The sequence below is a fragment of the Patagioenas fasciata genome, chromosome Z (genome assembly GCF_037038585.1).
Source record: "Patagioenas fasciata isolate bPatFas1 chromosome Z, bPatFas1.hap1, whole genome shotgun sequence".
NCBI classification, from domain to species: Eukaryota; Metazoa; Chordata; class Aves; order Columbiformes; family Columbidae; genus Patagioenas; species Patagioenas fasciata.
The window spans coordinates 56,496,210-56,517,820 of record NC_092560.1 but is presented as its reverse complement, the minus strand read 5'-3'; positions in this window follow the sequence as shown (position 1 = coordinate 56,517,820).

Genomic DNA, 21,611 nt, shown 5'->3' with positions numbered 1-21,611 from the left:
ATCAAATGTTTCAGTAAAGTCCGACAAGATTAAGGCTATTGTATTTTCTTATCTGGAAAACAAAATGGGGAAGAAAGAGAGCAGCTTAGTCAGAGCACTCTATTGCAAAGCGGTGATGCATTTTAATATCATATTATTTAAACTTCATTTTTTTTTCTCCTCTAAAACATGTTCAGTGAACTGTCAGACACCACACTGCACCCACCCTGTCATTTACAGGAAGCCAGTAATAACCTTTTAAAAAGGAGTAATAAATCATAAGGGGAAAACTTTGAGGCATAACAAACAAAACTTTATTTTATTTACTTATTTATTGAACAAAAAATGCACATTGGACAGATCTATTTGGCAGACATGATAATGAAGCAGAACTTGATAGGAAAGTAGGGTCATCACTTCGCCTTTTTATACTTTCTAACATTTTTTACTTATTCTGTAGGAATTTTATTCTAAAATCACATTTTCATTCACTATATAAAATTTAATGATTTTACCTGCTCACCAGTGTTCGTCATAATTTAAATTTTTTCTCATTCAGCTGAAACCTTAGTTTTTTATCGCAATAAAAACATTAATAAAAGCACATCTTTCTGATTCAGATATTAAATGACCTATACACAAAGTTTAGATTCAACTTCCAAAAATGTATATGTAGGTATTTTCATTGTTTTTTGTACAGATGTTTCTTGTATAGCTCACATGACTGGAATGTGGTCATGGATGGCTATGTCCTTCTCAGGAAAGACACGCCAGCAAGGCAAGGTGGTGGAGTTGCTCTTTACGTGAGAGAGCAACTACAACGTATTGAGTAGTGTCCAAGGGTGGATGAGGAGCAAGTTGAGAGTCTGTGGGTGAGAATCAAGGGGCAAGCTGGCAGGGGTGACACTGTTGTGGGTGTCTATTACAGGCCACCGGATCAGGATGAGGAAGTCGATGAGGCCTTCTACGGGCAGCTGAGAGCAGCCTTGCAGTTACAGGCCCTGGTTGTCGTGGAGGATTTTAACTACCCTGATTGATGTTTGCTGAAAGGACTACTCAGCCAGTCAGCCACAGTCCAGGAGGTTCCTCCAGTGCATTGCAAATGGTGAATGAGCCAACTAGGAGAGGAGCACTGCTGGACCCCATTCTCACTAAACAAGGAGGATCTGGTTGAAGCAGTAAAGGTTGAGGGCTGCCCTTGTTGCAGTGACTATTGAGATAGTGGAGTTCAGGATCTCATGTGGAAGAAACCGAATACCAAGGAGAATCGCAACCCTGGACTTCAGTAGGGCAAACTTTGGTCTTTTCAAGCAATTGCTAGAGGAAACCCCACGGGAAAGGGTACTTGAAGGTAATGGGGCCCAGAACAGTTGGTTAGCATTCAGGGACTGCTTCTTCCAAGCTCAGAATCAGAGCATCACAACAGGTAGGAAGTCAAGGAAGGGAGCCAGGCGACTTACTTGGTTAAACAGGGAGCTGCTGGGCAAATTCAAGTGGAAGTGGAGTGTCTACAGATCATGGAAGCACGGTCTGGCCACTTGGGAAGAATATAAGGCTGTTATCAGAGGCAACTAGGAAAGCTAAGGCCTCGTTAGAATTAAACCTGGTGAGAGGGATCAAGAACAACAAAAGGAGCTTCTTCAAATACATTACAGATAAAACTAACACTAGAGGCAATGTAGGCCCACTGATGAATGAGGTGGGTGCCCTGGTGACAGAAGATACAGAGAAGGCAGAGTTACTGAATGACTTCTCTGCTTACACTGCCGGAGACTGTCCCAAGGAGCTCCGTACCCCTGAGGCCCCAGAGGCAGTCGGGACAATGGAGGAGTTTGCCTCGGTTGATGAGGGCTGGATTAAGGACCAGTTAAACTATCTGGACATCCATAAATCCATGTGTTCCTCAGCACTCACCGGTCCTGAGGGAACTGGCTGAAGTTGTTGCTAGGCCACTCTCCATCATCTTTGTTAAGTCTTGGGGAACAGGAGAGATCCCTGAGGACTGGAGGAAAGCAAATGTCACTCCAGTCTTCAAAAAGGTCAAGAAGGAGAACCCAAGTAACTATAGATGGGTCAGCCTCACCACCACTCCTGGAAAGCTGATGGAATAACTTATCTTTGGCACTGTCTCAGGACATATCAAGGATAAGAGGGTCGTTAGAGGCAGTTAGCATGGCTTCACCAAGGGGAAGTCATGTGTAACCAACCTCATCGCCTTTTATGAGGACATAACGAGGTGGATAGATGATGGTAAAGCAGTGGATGTGATCTATCTTGATTTCAGTAAAGCATTTGACACAGTCTCCCACAGCATCCTCGCAGCTAAATTGAGGAAGTGCGGTCTGGATGATCGGGTAGTGAGGTGGACTGCGAACTGGCTGAAGAAAAGAAGCCAGAGAGTTGTGGTCAATGGGGCAGAGTCTAGTTGGAGGCCTGTATCTAGTGGAGTGCTTCAAGGGTCAGTACTGGGACCAGTACTATTCAATATATTCATCAGTGGCTTGGATGAGGAATAAAGTGCACTGTCAGCAAGCTTGCTGATGACACCAAGCTGGGAGGAGTGGCTGACACGCCAGAAGGCTGTGCTGCCATCCAGTGAGACCTGGACAGGCTGGAGAGTTGGGCAGGGAAAAATTTCATGAAATATAACAAGGGCAAGTGTAGAGTCTTGCATCTGGGCAAGAACAACCACAGGTACCAGGATAAGTTGGGGAATGACCTGTTGGAGAGCAGTGTAGGGGAAAGAGACCTGGGGGTCCTGGTAGACAGCAGACTGACCATGAGCCAGCACTGTGCCCTTGTGGCCAGGAAGGCCTATGTCATTCAGGGATGTATTAGAAAGGGTGTGGTTAGTAGGTCAAGAGAGGTCCTCCTTCCCCTCTACTCTGCCCTGGTGAGACCGCATCTGGAATATTGTGTACAGTTCTGGGCCCCTCAGTTCAAGAAGGACAGGGAACTGCTGGAGAGAGTCCAGCGCAGAGCCACAAAGATGATTAAGGGAGTGGAGCATCTCCCTTATGAGGAAAGGCTGAGGGAGCTGGGTCTCTTTAGCTTGGAGAAGAGGAGACAGAAGAGTGACCTCATTAATGTTTATAAATGTGTAAATTATGAGTGTCAGGACAATGGAGCCAGACTCTTCTTGGTGACAACCAATGATAAGACAAGGGGCACTGGGTGCAAACTGGAACATAGGAGGTTGACTTAAATGTGAGAAGAAACTTCTTCTCAGTGAGGGTGACACAAAACTGGAACAGGCTGCCCAGGGAAGTTGTGGAGTCTCCTTTTTTGGAGGTATTCAATACCTGCCTGGACATGTTCCTGTGTAACCTCATCTAGTTGTTCCTGCTCTGGCAGGTGGATTGGACTAGATGATCTTTTGAGGTCTGTTCCAATCCCTAACATTCTGTGATTCTGTGAGATGTCAGTATGTTATAGCACCCTTTTTATGCTACTGCTACTACCCCACTTCCCTGAAAATAAGGCCTATCCTGAAATTAAGCCCTAGCATGATTTTTCGTTATTTTTGAGGATGCTTGAAATATAATCCCTACTCCAAAAATAAAACCTAGTTTAATGAACTGTAGTTCATTAAGAACACAAAAGGTCAATTTAAATAGTGTCCAGACAGTTATACATGTAAAAAAGTAAGCAACTGTTGGAGTAAAAATTAATATAAGACCCTGTCTTATTTTTAGGGAAACAGGATATGTACCTTCCCTATTTCAGCATGTTTGAATACAAAGTTAACCTGAAAATTTCTAAGTTTATCTCAAACCTGAGAATTTTTAATTAGAGCTCCTTAGCAATTCAGTTCACCTCGAATCAGTAATATATACATTTCACATGAACCCAATTTAGATATTGCTTTGTAGGAAGTTTTATATTATGTTACCTGTATAATTTGACAATTGTATATATCGACAACAGCCAATCTCTACCATGATATAAATAGATTGTGTTCAAAATATAATTTGCTTTCAAGTTGCAGTGTATATGTACCAACAATTATACATATAGCCAATAGATTACACAAATGTATTTTCCATTTTTAGCACTCCCTGGTGTTCTTAGTTTCTTATAAACACTTGACTGTGCTTTGGAGAAGGCAGTCCAAGAGACCAGGTTAACTAAAGTTGAATTAAATTGTCTCATAACAGTATTTGTATAATAGAAGTATTATAGCACAAGCATATAATCAACTAGAGTACATGCAGCAGGCTTAAATCCACGCTCTTTGATGAGTGATTTAGCAACAGTGAATAAACAGACAGAATCAAACTACAAATAAACCTCTTTAGTAAGCTTCTGTAAGCTTTTGCAAACCACACTAGGTTCAAGAGTTACAGACTCTAAATTTCTGACACAAGCAATAATTTCCTTAAGCATTGCATTCCAGTAGTGAAAGGGAGGAGTCTGGTAGTCCCATCTATTCAGCCTTGCATAGGTTTTATGAAAATCTAATCATTGCTGCTCATGGTTATCTCATACATAACTGTAATTGTACCTCTCAACTGACTAATACTCTTTTCTATAATTTTTAAGATTTCTATAAACATAGATACACACTTTTAAATTTAATGTCTTATCTGAAAGTAACTCACCATTTCCAGATTATTTTCCAGCTATTTTATACTTCTGAGTCTTAATGAAAAGATAGAAGAAGAAATCTGAAATGTGTTTTACACCATATGTCACAGTGAAAAGGGGAACATTTTCCTCCCCTTCGGAAGTTCACATTAATTAAATAATGAAACAAATAAAAAAGAAAACACAGCTAAATGTCGACGGTTTTCATTTGCATGATAGTTGAAGTGCCCTCCTGTGTCAACATAAGGCCTCAATTATTTTCACACTGCATTACCTGTCATCTTTAATAAAAACTGGTCAAGCAGAGAGAGTTGCAGCATGTGCTGATTTTGGCAATGGCATATCAGCCTTTTAGGCTTCCAAAAGTGCAGGACACAAGGAAAGTCTGCTCCAAAAAACAAATTTTCTTTTCTGCAGATAGTGAAAAACTTAAAAATGGAAAACTCTCCGAAGAGGACAGAATTGGGGTCATGCTGCTGCCACTATCATCCTAGATTCTTCTTCTTTGGAAAAAGAAAATAAACTGACACCTGAATTCTGGCATCATAACTGCTCATTTTGTATATGTTTAAATACAGTACCCCTTTATTCCAGAGCAACAAACAGAACTTACTTACTCTGAGCCTCTTCAACAAAACTTCCATAAGACATTTCCTTCCAAAAAGATAAAATTCATGGATTTCATTTGTTTTCCCCTAAAATGCTCTGAATGAAAATGCGGTTATCATACCAAAAGAAAAGCCTCTTCACCTAAATCACTTCAAATCCTAGACATTCTCCTCACTGCTTTCCACACTTCATTATGTCACAAATCTCATTAGTCATACACAGATCTTTGAACACAGAAGTATAATATTTAATAAATATAAGCTTCTAAGGCTGGTATCCTTTAATTGCAACAGCATGAAAAAAAGACTGTGACTCTAGGCATATGTACAGAGGTGCTGATTATTTACCTTCAACAGAATCCACACTCTTTGTGTCTGTTTATAAAATTTTCTGCAGCTCTTAAAGCACAAATTTAGTGTGTGAGCTCTGAATCTCCAGGAGCACTGAATCAGCACAGAGGAGCAGATTTTTGGCACATCGTAGAGTTCTGTATAGTGACTACAACTCAACACATACGCAGAACATCTCATCATTCTGTGTTCACCTGAGAACCAGGCACTTAACTGCTAACATGACATTTCTCACAACCAATGAATGAAAGTGTTTACAAATATAATCCATTTTACATCCATTGAACCCATTTAGTACAACAATATAACAAATTTATTTTTTCTAGAGATTTGTTATTTTAAAACACATTTTTGAAAAAGATCAACCTACTGTGGAGAGAGAAAGGGGAGGAGGTGGATTGTTAACCATTTGAGTAGGTTTGAGAGATAAAAATGTGCAAGTTCTGGACACAAATTTTTAGTGCCTTATTGGAGAGCTTGAGAAAATTTGCTTATCTCTGTCCATACAAACATCGACTATATTGACAAAATTTTAAGCTACTGTGAAACTGTCACTACACAAACTCTGTGCCGTAACTAAAAATATTGTCCTTTTGCAAAACTTTAGACTTCTTTAGCAATAGTATGCAGGCTTCCAGAAATTAAATGCTTAGAAAATCTCATATATCAATTTTTGCACAGTTAAAAATGTTGAGGCAAGGTTCTCTGAAAACATTGAACAGCAATAGGAAAAAATCCACTTTTTTACTCCAACAGAGGAATGTCAACAGTGTCAACTCCAGATGTCCTGTAATTATAAAGGATTTTTTTGTTATTTAACTTGTTGTTTTCATATAACAATTTTTTTGGTAGCTTATTTTATATTTATGTTCCAATAAGAAATCCCAACTTTAAAAAAAAACACAAACATTTTCCCCCACTTCATACATCTTACCTTTACCACCTTTGCTGAAGACACAGCTTCCTAGATTCTGTTCCAGCACTTTGAAAAACTTGCGCTTTTTAGTACTTCATTAATGAGATAAATGGTTAGAAATATAGTTTGCGTTTTGAGTCTTCATCCTTCCCTGCTCCTGTTCCCTAATGCAGCCAACAAATGAAAGCCTTGTAGCCTTTGACTTTCAACTAAACAGCACACATCTTCAACCACATCTGCCACTGCTACTGTCCCGTCCATAATTTCAGAGTTTCTCACACCCCTAATGAAAGGATGCTTATAATGTTATTTCTGTGTTGCCTTGGGGATGTCATTAATGTATTTTCATTTCTATAGCACCCAGAAAGGAATTCTTACATCAGAGCAGATTAGGTTTGGTGTTTTTTTTTTTTTGTAAAACTGGACATCTGGGATAGAGTTCTGTATAAGGAATAATACAAAAACATTGTTTTGCTGAGGTTTGTGTAAGGAAGTTTTTACATAGCTATACCTCTGAGTTGTAACCCACAACTCCTTGCCTTGATCATTTCCACTCTGAATGCACTTTTGTAACATGACTGTTTATTTTAAAGCCCCAGAAGGACTGCGGTCCAGTGCGGTGGGGTGGGGCAAGGAGACAAAGAGAGGGTAAATAATGCACAGAAAAAGGCAAAAGGCAGAAAGGAGTGCTAATATTTGAAGCAGTTGCCAGTATCCTTGATGCACAGGCTTGCATACACACCAGTGTATTGGAATTAAGAGTGTGTTAGCGAATTGTTCACTCTATGAAGAGGTGCTGTACCAGCATCCTTTCCCTTCCCCTCCCCCACTCCTATTCTTGGAAGTAAGAAGAGACTACTGGACCCTCTGAAATAACCCCAGCAACATCTGTAGCTTTCATGTCTCCTTCAGACTTTTCAGAATGAACAAGATTCAAAGAATATGATGCTCATTTTCCTTGTAATACAACTGTTCTCTTGTTGTGAAAATATTGACAGTGTGTCATTAACAGGACTACAGTCCCTGGCCAAAGAGACAGCTTTGCTTATGTATTTGCTCTCAAAAATACCCAAAGACATCACACAATGATTTTTAAAGTTAACTTGCACACTTCTCCCATTCTTATTGACTCATACATAAGGCTGATAGGGGAGAATATAAGACTTTGTGAACAGCACTACCATTGATTTAGATATGGTCATCTGTTCTACATCTTTTCTTTAGCTTCATGTTGTCCTGCCGTTTAAGTTTCTCTGGCTGAGAGTGCACCTGACTGAAAGTCAGCATGCAGGAACTTATTTTAGGTAGAACACAGCAATTAAAAAAGCTAAACAACAAAGGAAGGGAGACAATCCTTTTGGCATCAACTTTATATCCATCCTACAAAAGTAGGTTGGGCACTCAGTTGTGTATATTCTGCTTATCACAACTAGGCAGCAAGTAGGAAAATGGTATTTTTGCCCTTTTAGAATGAAGATTATGGGTTTATAAAGCTTTATCATTCCCAGCAAAGACACTTGTGCAAAGCTGCATAGGGGTTTTCAAGGCTATGTAAAGTGTACCTCCTGTCACAAGTTGCTCCCTTTCTTTTCTGTGATATGCCAAATAAGGTACCTTACCAGACCATTTACAAAAGAAATAAATCAAGACCTTTAAGGTATATTGTAAAGCAAACAGACACTTTTCCTGAGGGAGTGGTTTTGTTCCAAGGGAAATAACATTATTCAGCTCTGTGAAAGTATTTCGGCATTCTTGACCATATGATATTTACTTTACTGAACTATTAAATTTTTGTTTCTCCTCAGTGATATTGTGATGCATGAATTGTATCATATTTATTCTTTCAGTTTATGCATCATAGCTAGATTTCAATACTCTTGGGGCCAAAATAAAGTGCTCTCTCCCAGACTCACTACTTTTACTGTGGCTTCTCTATTACGTGTCTATTCATTTATTCAGCCTTAAAAAAGAGGGTTTTTTGTTTCTTTGTTTGGTTTGGATTTGGTTTGTTTTTTTAATTACTTTACACTTATAATTTAGAGCGATTGCTCATTGAAAAACAGGAGAGGTTAGAGCTAAAACAGAGCCACAAACAGAAACTAGGAGAGTAGAAAGAATTGTTATGCAGTGAGAAACAGAACAGGAACATATGGTTAACTAAAGGAAAAATGAATAGAGATTTAGTACTTGTGAACAGTAGGGGGAGGAAGGGGAAGGCATGATTAGGGAAGAAATACGAAATATATTTGTTACCTAATTTACGTTCCATTTTATCTTGACTATTCTGCTGTCTGTTAAAGTCCATTAGACAGCAACTCAGCAAATGACATTCTGGTCATCACAAGCTAATTAACTAAGCTAATTAACATATATTTAATTCTAACTAGATTTTTTTTTTTTTTCCTGGGGGAATCTCAGCTTCTCTTTCTCTTTTCCATATGCACACACTTTTCCACAAATATAAAATCCTATATTTGAAGAAAATGAGTGAAGATTTAAGACATACTCAGCCACAGTTAGCATGTTGAGTCTTGAAATTGGAAGAATCAAAACATGGCAGTTTGTTTTCCTGGGGAATTATGCAAGTCACACTTCATTCACTTTGCAGTACGCTTGAGATTGATGATCTTGCCATGACAATATATAAGCTTTAGAGTTTCAGTCTCTACCTCTGCTGCTGACAATTCATCCAAGAGCACAGCATTGTAGATTATTTAATGTAACAAACCAGGAATGAAAGAAACAGTAGAGAACATTGCCATTCGGAAATCGGAAAAAGGTAGGAAATTCACACCTCCAAAATATATTTTGTGAAGGCTGTAGGGAATGTTATTAGTTCCCATGTTATTAGCTATTCAAAAGGTGCAAGACAACAGTGTATAAATAAACTTGGCAAACAAAGTAATTGAAATAAATTACAGAAATGTGGTATTTTCAGTTTTTGTTTGCCCACAGAGGAATCGCGAAGTGCTGACTTGTAGTTGAGTAGATCACATCTGTTGTCTGTTATTTAAATTACTTTAGTTAAATCTTTGTACCAAAGTGCAGACGAAAAATAAGAAGCAATCATGAAAACAGCAGACATTGTAAAATAGCAACAGTTCTGATCGGACTTCTGATCCAGTACCCAGTCAAGGAAATATAAATGGTTAACTGAGACTGTATCACCGCACAAGGTACTTCACAACAAATGAAACCAAGGACAGTTGGGAAACATGAAGAAGTACTTTCAATAGAAGTGTTTATGGCAGCTGTTATAATCCTGTTCAAAAGTTATCACAGTGTTCCAGTTATTTTCTATCTGCTTCTATTATCTAGCAATCTAGGTAGTATTATTCCTGCAGTCTAGATAGTAACATAGTAACTTCTGATTCTATCAAGAGAAAATACAAAAAGGAAACTCAAAACAGCTTTTTAATATAATTTTATCACCTGAGATTTTTTAGTCTGAAGTGATCCCAAAAGGCCCAGGATGGAAAAGAACTCTGAGTCGTTACATGGATAATTGACAGGTATCATTGTTGTCTGTTCTTTACAGTTTACAGTTTAGTTTTGCTTATAGGTAGTTAAGACACTGTACCATTTGATGATGTAATAGGGGAAAGAAAAACGGGATAAATATAAGTTTACATCAGATAATTTTATGATGCTTACAGCCCAATAGTTTATGGGAACAGTAGTACCACTCCTTAGTGAAGACCCTCCTGACCCTCATCACAGCGTGGGTACTCATTTGATACAAAAGTAATTTTCAGTCTTGAAACACAGAATTTGAAGAATTTGGTGTTTTAAACTGGTTCTGTATGCAAATGGAGTGAATTGCTAGATTACGTGTAGAGTGAGATGCCAGAACAGCCTGTAAAGAAATTTGGAGAAAAGTTCAAGCACAGTTGCTGGTTTTGTGATGGTCACAGTTCAAGCACATCGTGCTGGTTTTGTGATGGTCACCTCCACACCTCCTCACTCAGGTCTTAGTAGAAAAACACTCATTCTCTACAAATCATTATGATTCACTACTTTATCTCATCTCATTTTCCAACATAGTATCTCTCCTAAACCAATCCCTTTTGGGGACAGAGAAGCTGCCATTTTAAGAGATGAACACAGAAATCCTAATTTGCACTATCAAGATATGATCCTTAAGTGAGACTACTAGGACTGAGATAATTGCTTTATTTTGAAAACTGTGTAGCAAAACTCTTGAGACTTGAGCCTTTACTGTCTAGATTGTGCCATTGAACTGGTTTCCTGTGAAGAGACTAACAGCTGAAAATCATTTCTAGAAGGAAGTTTTAAAAGGGACCAAGAAAACTAGCATTTTATTTCTTCAAATGAAACAACCAAAGAAGGCATGATTAGGTGCCTGTATATACATAACAGTTATAGTTTGTATTTCTTTAAGAGCATGCAAATTACCTAAGTGTCACTTTGATATTGCTGCATTGTTGTGGGGTTTTTTTCATGTGGGATTTTTTTTTTTTTTTCTATTATTATGATTACATTTTACAGCAAATGTCCAATTAGGACAATGTTATATGATCTGGTAAGATAGGTGACAGAAATTGACTCAGTTTACGTATTGTAATGGGTTAATTATTTTGAACATTGCATAATTACCTTCATTACCTTTCTGGATCTTACAGAGAAAAGGAAGATGACTGGTCTAACATCCTATGCGAGACCCAAATAATGTCCTAAACCAGCAGGTAGGACCATGAAATAACTATAAGCAAGTCAAAAAAGCATAGGTGCAAGGCAACAGCTAGGATCCTGGTGCAACTGCAAAGCTTGAAAGTTATACCAAAGAAAGTCTGGTGTTCAGGTAGGCCACATATCATAGTGAAATTCCACCCAATTTAAGAACTTCTATTATTTTCTATGCTGAAAAAGAAAACATGAAATCATTAGTAAGTGAGCCTGTCAGTAGAGTAACAGAAGCCATGTTATTTGAAACCTGACAAAGACCTTTTTTCACCGAGATGAAAAATGAATGATATTCTCAAGTGCTTTAAAATCCACAGGTGTATTCATTTAACTCTACAGAATTGTTACCGAGTAAATTAGTATTAATTCAACATATAGATTATAAAAAGATTACAGAAATCTGTTTTCTAAATATAATCATCAAAGGGATTTAATGAAAACCAGAACTCCAGAACTTGGACATTTTCTTCCTTTTTTGAAGCTGGATTTTGGTCAAAATCGTATCAAAGTTAAGGGAGACTGAGAGAGAAGAAATGGACAAACCAGATTTTCCCAGATCCTACAGTGCTTAAGGAAATAGGGAAGAACATGAAGATGTAACCAGAACTTCCATGGGTATTACTAAGTTTCCCAACCCCAAACCAACAGAAGCATCTGCCCAGGTGCTGCAGATCATGCAGCTTCCTTGTCCATACACTGACAGGAGAAGAGTTTGCAGTGTTCCATCTGAGATGCTACATTAGGTAACCAGACTCAAATCACTCTGAATGTAATGCATTAGGTGAGAGAAGCCTAATACTTTGTAGAAAAGCAAGTTTGCTATTAGCTTCTTTCAGGAATGTATTTGATTTTTTTTTTTAAATTGAACTACACACTCATTTAAGGAAAGCTGATCACCGTTTTTTTCCATTTAAGTCTTCCTGATGTATAGTCTTAGCTTATGGTTTCTTTGTTTCTAGGCTGTATACTTATGTGTGTAGACATGTAAGTATACACAGGTACAAGATGAGATATATTGCACATGTCACAAGTAAAAAACATGTACAGCTTATAAGAAAAATAGCTCATTTTGTACATACAATCACAAATGTTTCTGAAGCCACTGCTAAAGGAGCACAACATAAAGGGTAAAACTCCAGCAACAAGGAAACAGTCTAAGAGTTCAGGGTAGGTCTTAATTCTTAATTTACTGCTTCTATCAGCCTACTCAAGCTCCAATAATACTCAACTGTTACATTTTGTTTCAAATTCTTCATGCCTCCTGTTGCTGTGAGCGGACAAAGTGCAGTAATCCTTGCTAGGAAATTATTTGTGTTTTTCCATAACAATCTGGATGAAACCGTTTCCATTTTCCACAAAAATATCTAACAAATTATTCTGCCACTAACTACAACTTTTGCTCCTTTACAAACATCCTCTATTTGACAGCTTCTTACCACTTTTTAATACTCTTAACACTTACATCTATCATAATTCCAAATGCTTGACATATATATATCTATTAAAATTATTTAATATTTATACTGTGAGTATGCCAAGAACCTCATCATGCCAGAGAACCAGCAGTCATTGCAGGCACTCTTACAGATACAGAGGTATTGACTGTAGCAACCTGCAATATAAAATGGTAAGTGAAAGATAAGTAGGGAAGGAATGTACTTCAGTAAAGGAATTACACAATATTGCATTTCCCTCCATATATAGTGTGCATCAGTCACATGCTAGTTTCCCTAATGTACCCCTCCCTCTAGTAGCATCAGCCAGTCTTCTCCTAGTCACCAAAATTTGTTCTGAAAAGGGGAATAAGAAGATACAGTGATCTCGAAGTGAAGATTGTGAAAGACCACCTTCATATTTGAAGGAAGAACAGTGTGAAGAAACTCAGTCGTGGATTAGAATTATACAGTAATGAATAAGTGAGGAAGAAAAGTAGGGGGAGACCATGTTGTTTGAATCTTTAACATGAGATTCTCCACCATCTTCATGCTTTTCCTCTACTCCTCCCTTGATCACCAGACTTCTTTAGTGTGAAGTGCAATGTGTGAAGTCCTGTTCTTAACAGTCTTTCTTCCTAATTCATCTGCTCCAGGTCATCAGTCATTTCAGCTCCCTTCCCTTCCCTTCCCTTCCCTTCCCTTCCCTTCCCTTCCCTTCCCTTCCCTTCCCTTCCCTTCCCTTCCCTTCCCTTCCCTTCCCTTCCCTTCCCTTCCCTTCCCTTCCCTTCCCTTCCCTTCCCTTCCCTTCCCTTCCCTTCCCTTCCCTTCCCTTCCCTTCCCTTCCCTTCCCTTCCCTTCCCTTCCCTTCCCTTCCCTTCCCTCTGCATTTCACAGTATCACAGTATCACAGTATGTTTGGGATTGGAAGGGACCTCAAAAGATCATCTAGTCCAATCCCCCTGCTGGAGCAGGAACGCCTAGGTGAGGTCGCACAGGAATGTGTCCAGGCGGGCTTTGAATGTCTCCAGGGAAGGAGACTCCACAACCTCCCTGGGCAGCCTGTTCCAGTGCTCTGTTACCCTCACTGAGAAGAAGTTCTTTCTCAGATTTAAGTGGAACCTCTTGTGTTCCAGCTTGATCCCATTGCCCCTTGTCCTATCATTGTTTGCCACTGAGAAGAGCCTGGCTCCGTCCTCATGGCACTCAGCCTTTATATATTTATAAACATTAATAAGGTCACCCCTCAGTCTCCTCTTCTCCAAACTAAAGAGCCCCAGCTCCCTCAGCCTTTCTTCATAAGGGAGGTGCTCCACTCCCTTAATCATCTTTGTTGCCCTACGCTGGACCCTCTCCAGCAGTTCCCTGTCCTTAAGTTTGCACTTTTTAAGGTAAGTATATCCACTTACAGTCATAGAGGGGATCTTCAGGTTCATTTAATTTTATTTTCATGGCTGTAGTACATTATTACAAAGGTGAGAGCAGTTTCCCTCAAACAGCAAAAACAAGAGGGCTGAAGCTGGTTTCAGTGAATACTGGTTTTGCACAGTTAGTAAGCAGTGAAACACAGAAATACATGTAGATCTGATACAAATGGCTGAGACTTCCCAGCCCTTCCCATGGAACAGGGCCTGACTGATCCACTGTGCCTTTTACAGACAGCCTGAGTTGCAGCACTGGGTAGAAGTATACAAGTAATCTGTACTGCTAGGAAGGTACAGCTTTACATGTAGACAATTATCATTGAAGACAGGAAGAACTGGGACACAGATGCCAGTGACACAAATGTGCAACAACTCCAAAAGTAAAGATTCAGCTACAATTCAAGGGTTTACTAACGTACCAGAGCTGTAAAATTCTCTGTCGGACCCACTCATATCATCAAGAGAATGCTTCTGTTGATGTAATTTATATTAAATTATTGTTATTGGCCCACAGATTATTTTTCAAATCTGCATGATTGTGGATGACATTTGAGTTGCAGGTTAGGCTTGTTGTGTTCATTAGCATACAGGTAGGAGTATTTGCATGTTCCAAAACAGTGCAGTTGTAAGTCATAAACTTCTAAGTACTTCCCAAGCCTGAGACAAGGAGATAAGGCTTGCTTCAAAAAGGCTGGAACTTAGTCAAGAAGGTAGGCAGGAGATGAACCAGAAGATGAGTCATGAAAAAGAAAAAAGAGAGAATGATGACAAAAGTGTGTGCATTAATGTCAAAAATATCAGAGACAGAAGGAAGAAAAGCATGGAGAACAGATTCTGAGATCTGATCAGAATAGCATGGCTGGAAACATTAGTCGGAACATCCATGAAAGACTAGAGAGGGTGGAAAACAGAAAAGAAGAAATCCAGGATGAGTGGGAGGAAAAAAAACACATTTGCAATTTCTTTCTCAGGAATACAACAGTATCTTCATGCTATAAAACCTTTTATCTCTCTTTACAAGATAATCCCACAATTAAAAGGAAATAATCAAATGTGCATATGTAAACACAGTAAATTAATCCAAAACAATTTAATCAGCAGCAACTGACTATTAAATTTATCAGAGGTCACATCCAGCCATTCTTTCTCATGCTGAACTCTCACCACAGACATAAAAGTTTCAAACTTCTGTAGAAAGAATGTTAGAAAACATGCAGAAAGGGTTAAAGTTGCTCCAGGCATTACATACTCTTTCTACAGGCATTTCCTGTGTATCAGCTGCTGCTTTGCTTAAGGGAACTTGCTGCTTAGAATGTCTATTCTTATCAGGCATCCACAGTAACTGCCGTTAAGGGAAAAGCAGGACCACTGAACAACGGGCTTCAAATTGCCCTTTAGCAATGTCCTGCCTTTGCTTTTTCTATCCCTCCTTTCCTTTGCAAAAGTTCTATTACAGATGTAGGGATGGAAGAATGCAAAGAACATGCAATGTAATTGCTTCCCATCAATAAAGAATGGTTAGTCCAGGCAATCTCCCTCTAAGTATCCTTCTATCAGCTAACAAATGGACCTAATTATTGGCAATGAGAGAAAAATCAATTTATTCGGAAGTAATGCAAATTCATTACAAAAAATGCTTCTGGAACACTGCAAGCTTCTCCCATTTATGTTGACAAATTTCCTCCTTAGAACTATTGACATAAAGAAAGGATTACTGTCTGACAAAACTGCCCTCTAAGAGAAAAGGGCCTGGTCTCCAATTCCTTCACACTCTCTGCAGAGAACTACACTACTCTTTGGTGTAGAGTATCTTACTCTATTGCTGAATAGCTATTCTAGCTGCTGGGCAGAGGAGTGTACTGGATTTGGTTGGGGTAGAGAAGATGATATTTCCTCTTTCTGACCATTTGCTTACAGGAGGAATGGCGGATAAAGAGCCCCTGGTTCTTGTCATCTTTCTGAGTCATAATTTAAACAGAAATGAGCATAGGAATAAAGGAAGTATTTAACTTCCTCTTCACTCCCCCACATCATAAGCAAAGGTTATGACAATCTAGCCTTAAGTACTTTGGCTGAAAACATCTCAGTGAGTCAGCTGTTTGCAAATAGCTCTCCACCTTCCTTTGCACTTCATCTCCACGGGTGCTCCATGTTTGTTTTGCATTCACATGAGTTCCAACCCACCTCCCCCTGCTCCATCTTCTGTGTGCAGCTAAACTCGTGAAAGCTTTGCTGCAGTCTGTGTGAGCATTCCCTTTTGAGGTCCATCACCTTTTGATCCCATCAGTAGTCACAACTGAGCTTTTAATGTTTTGATAATAGAATAAGACAGCCATTTTGTCTCCTTCTAGTGATCCTAGTTTATCCAGAAGTCATAGTTGTTGAAAATACACCTTTTATATATAATATGTTTAGGAATTCGAAACAGTCTCACACTATAGATTCTACAGATATTTATAAGCTAAAGGGCTGACCAAATACTGTTGAAGCATGCAGCAGCTTTTGTTCTTTACAACAGCATAAGTGCTCTAATTTTGTTTTGTGCCTGCCACTCTTGCTGTTGTTGTTGTTGAAGCTGTTGAAATTCCACAGTTTAAACAGGCCCAGTTGCTAAACATATCCTCTTGGTTGGTTCATTTTCTTGCAATATAGTTACTTTCTGATTTCACAAGAGTTGACTCACTTCTGACACAATGTTCCAAGATGAACACCCACACAATGAAACATTCAGACTTTATTCTTTTTTCCACATATACTAGCACTCTCATCACCTGAAAGTAGAAGCTTGCTTCCTCTAGCTAACCAAATATGCCTTCAGTACGGTCCCACAGAAATCTAGTTTTTATAGTATTCTATTGAAAAGTTATTTACTATTGAGAGTGCAAAAATCATCAGGAAAGCTGTGCTAATTTAATTCAAGACAGCTGAAAGTTTGATTAAAAAAAAAAAAAGTGTTTCGTCATGCTTTTTGATAAGGAACAAATTATGTTGAATGTTTTAAAGCTGTCTGTAGAAACACCTTGTTATTAAAATAATATGAAACCCTTCCGAAACACAAATAATGAAATTCAATGTTTTATTATGAAATTATTCAATAAAGTTCCTTTCCATAGCTGATCAGTACTAACTAAAACCCTTAGCCTATACTAGAACTAACTTTACAAGAGGTGGGGAGACGGAGAGGAGAGAACCAAATTAGCCAGAGGCAGTGAGGGAAAGAACAATATTCAGCTGTAATTTCAGAAGTACCAGATGATAAGTCATGGAAGTTTAAGCAATAAAACACCTAGAATATTCTAAGCAGTTTGGACTCCAGAAAAAATAGATTTTTCAGAAAAGGAGGAATTTATTTATAAGAAAATAATTTAAAGAAACAAAAAGTTACCTAAGGAAACTGAGAGGGACTAGACATAGTATGCACAGATTGAAAGGACATAAATGAAGACATTTTCACTGAATGCTGTGAGCAAGCATGAAAGACCTGACAAGCATTTAAACCCTTACTACAAAACAGAGTTAATTGTAACTCCATGGGTTACCAACAGCTAGGGAGAGGGCAGAGCACTGGTAGGATTGTACTGTACTGAGAACATGAAGTACAAAGCAATGGAATCTTTTTAAGATTATTCAGTTAATTTATGACATTTTTACTTATTCATTAGATGGTCTTTTAGCAGAGTGACTGGTCTGGCAGGTCATGGAGAACTGGACAATGCAAATTCAAATTGACAGACATGTAGGAAGATGGCAGACTTGATGTCACCATGATGTGACATGGAATCTCTGGCTCTACTCAACAAGTATGATGAGGCACTTTTCCAAAGTCACTTTTGCTCAAGAATTGTCACTATATCCCCCTGTGCACCCTCAGCAAGTTGTGTGATGACACCAAGCTGAGTGGTACAAATGACATGCCTGAGGGACAGGATGCCATTCAGAGGGACCTGGACAAGCTCAAGAAATGGACGCATGTGAACATCATGAGATTCAACAAGGCCAAGTGCAAGGTCCTGCACCTGGGTTGGGTGGTGGGGACACCCCAGTATCAATACAGGCTGGGAGATGAAAGGACGGAGAGCAGGCCTGCGAAGAAGGACTTGGGGGTACTGGTGGGTGAAAGACTGGACATGAGATGACGATGTGCACTTGCAACCCAGAAGGCCAATTGTATCTTGGGCTGCATCAAAAGGAGCATGGCCAGCAGGTCAAGGGAGGTGGTTCTACACCTCTTCTCTATTCTGGTGAGACCCCACCTGGAGCCCTGCATCCAGTTCTGGAGCCCTCGGTACAGGAAAGATATGGACCTGTTGGAGAGGGGCCAGAGGAGACCACAAAAATGATCAGCAGGATGGAACACCTCTCCTGTGAGGACAGGCTGAAAGAGTTGGGGTTTTTCAGCCTGGAGAAGGCTCTGGGGAGACATCGAGGCCTTTCAGAACTTTAAAGGAGTCTATAGGAAAGATGGAGACTGACTTTTTACAAGGGCATGTTATGAGAGGACATGGGGTAATGGTTTTAAATTAGAAGAGGGGAGACTCAGGCTAGACATGAGGAAGAACATTTTTACAATGAGGGTGGTAAAACACTGACACAGGTTGCCCAGAGAGGTCATAGATGTCCCATCACCTGGAGACATTCAAGGCCAGGCTGGACCAGGCTCTGAGCAACCTGATCTAGTTGAAAATGTCCCCGTTCATTGCAGGAAGATTGGACTAGGTGAGCTTTGAAGGTCCCTCCCAGCCCAAATTATTCTGTGATTCTGTGAGCAGTAGTCAAGGATTTATTTGAACAGCATGCTACCAAATATCTTAAAATTTCTTAGGGATTACATATTTTGGAATTTAGAAACAACAAACAAACTGTATGAAATAGTTTATACACCCCATTTAAGGAAAAATAGCCAGAGGTGGTTATGATTAAATTCACACAGCAAGATGTGCTAGAATTTAACACTAAAAATAATGACGTCTGCTTTGTAGGTTAAAAGATTCTCTTTCAGGTCCTGAAATATTCAGCATGTTTATTGAGCTTTTAGAACTCTATTTCAAAAAATATATCCTATGATGTTTGTAGTAAAATATGAAGATCCTTTGAATCAATAAAGATCAATATATTTGATAGAAACTCATTCTGTTAATTTAAACTGAAACAATGCTGGTCTTTACCCAGGTGTGACCAGCTCACACTAGATCAGCTAACATTAAAATTTTATGCTTTGTCATCTCTTAAAAATTTTATAGACAGCCTTATGCTTCATGTAATTCCTCAGCAGGTCAGACAACAGCAACAGAATAACTTTATTAGGTACTCTGAATACCTATCTTCAATTGAGACATATCAGGTTGTTTATTTGATCCATGTATGAAACTGTGGTACCATAATGAATTCAGCAATACTTCTGTCACTTTCCCTCCATGGCTATGCATAAGCTGATAATATGTACAGTACATGAATAATATGTAATGATAATACGTACATTACATGAAATAAATAAATAAATAAAACCAAACCAAACAAATAAACAAAACAAAAATAGCAACAAAAAGTATTTTCTTTTTAATAAATTCTTAAGAAAAAGCCACGAAGAGCAACTGCTCCCAATAGCCAGGAGCCCAAACTGATACAGCCTGGCAGATTCAGGAAGCTCCACAGAAAGCCTGATCATTGATGTCTGCACTGTCTTCCCACATCTAATAGAACAGGGAGGAACTTGAGCAATTCTGGATAAACTCAACCAGGCTCATGCCCTTGGTCCAACAACTAATCCCACTGGATCAGGAAACTGAGGCAGTAAAGGGGAGAAGGAAGAAGATACACCAAGGCAACAAAGCAGAGACAGCAGTCTCAACGTCATTACAGAACATGGTGGAAGATATCCGTGAGAAAACAAAGCATCAGGATGCAGAGTGGTTCAGAATTCTTCTCAAGTGAACTTGGTTTACATACAAGCTAGGAGTCCCTCAAAAAAACAGGAAATACAACTGTACCTTCTCTCTTTGTAGGTACAGTGTCCTTGTAGAAGCAAGAATTTTCTTTCCTGTTACTACTCATCAAAGCACTTAAATAAAATGTCCTGTCTGTTAGGAGAATGGACATACCCAAGAGCTTAAACATAACAGTAATATACAAGAAAGGACCATTCATTTCTTGTCTGTGCCTGGAAAGTAGAGTCATTGATATATAATACTGTATATTAATGTTTTTCGATGAACACCTGGAAGACAGAAAAGGCTACAGCAGCATCCAAACCTTTCTGTTTCAGTAGTACTCTTAAGTACACAGGATGAAAAACCATCACAAAGACCACAAAATAGACAAAATTAAGCCTCATCCAAATCTGTGTGTATATTACTACCACATTGTCTCATTGGTCAACATTTCAACAATACATTATTAAATAGAGTGTGTTCCCTGACACTAACATCAGTGCAGGGGAATACATTTATGACGAAGTACATTATAGATATTATGTAAGCTTACATTTCAGTGAATACTCCAGAAAAAAATAATTTTTAATAGCTCTGTGCAAAATACATTCTGAGACATGAATGTCTCAATGGAAAAAACTCACTCAAAAACATACCTCTGTTCAAAATCTTTTATCTGTGGAAGTCACACATATTTATTCAGGCTGGAGATACAAGAATAGGCTACAACTAACGAAGAATTTATTGCAATTGCTGTCCTAGTCAGAAAGTGGTATTAATAGGCTAACACAGCGCAGAAGCAGCATGAAAGAATATTGATGATAAAAACAGTAGCAGGGAAAAGAAAACCTTCTACTCACGCTTTTGCTCCTCCCATGTAGAGTACAGGTATTCTTGTTCATGGTGACTCTATAACTTAATCAGAAGTGTTCTGCAGGTTTCACAGGAGAGGTTTTATGCCTTGACCATCCAAATACCCACTGTTATACTGAAAAGAAATCAATTTATCCTGTTAGAATCAGGGTCTTCACAAGTTGTACAACATCCAGGCATAAGACATTGCTTCCACGTATGACAGCTGCAAATAGTCTAACATCCAGTAGAGCAGATGTTTCACATATCACTAAGCCATACAAAACATACAGTTACCCTGAGCCATACAATAAACATATCCATGAACAGTGCATGCTTCCAGTCAAGAACAAGTGCATGCCAACCCAAACAGCTATAGAAGGTTATACACTTCCGAGGCAGGGCTTTTTGGCACAGTTATTTAAGTATTGGCAGTAGTGTTCGTAATATTGAAATGAGACTTATTGGGTGTTTTTAGTAGTTTTCTCGATGTCGGGGAAACTATAGACTGGTATACTACTCAGACCTGGAAATATATGTTAAATTTAGGGGAAGAAGGTCAGCTAGAATAGTTTTCAAATCTACATACATAAGGATGCTTAAACTAGAACTTGGGGTACTTTCATTTAGTTGTCAGTTAGACAAATTGGTCTTTGTATTATTATAATAATAACTAAGCAAAAGCCATAGCAACACATGATGGTATGGCATGGCAGCTTTGAAAAGCAACATATATCAGCCTCTGGGTAAGTGCACAGCAGTAATCCTGGAAGAGCAGAGTTAAAAGGCAATTCATATGCTCCAGGACTAGGCAGTTGAAAGATTTATAT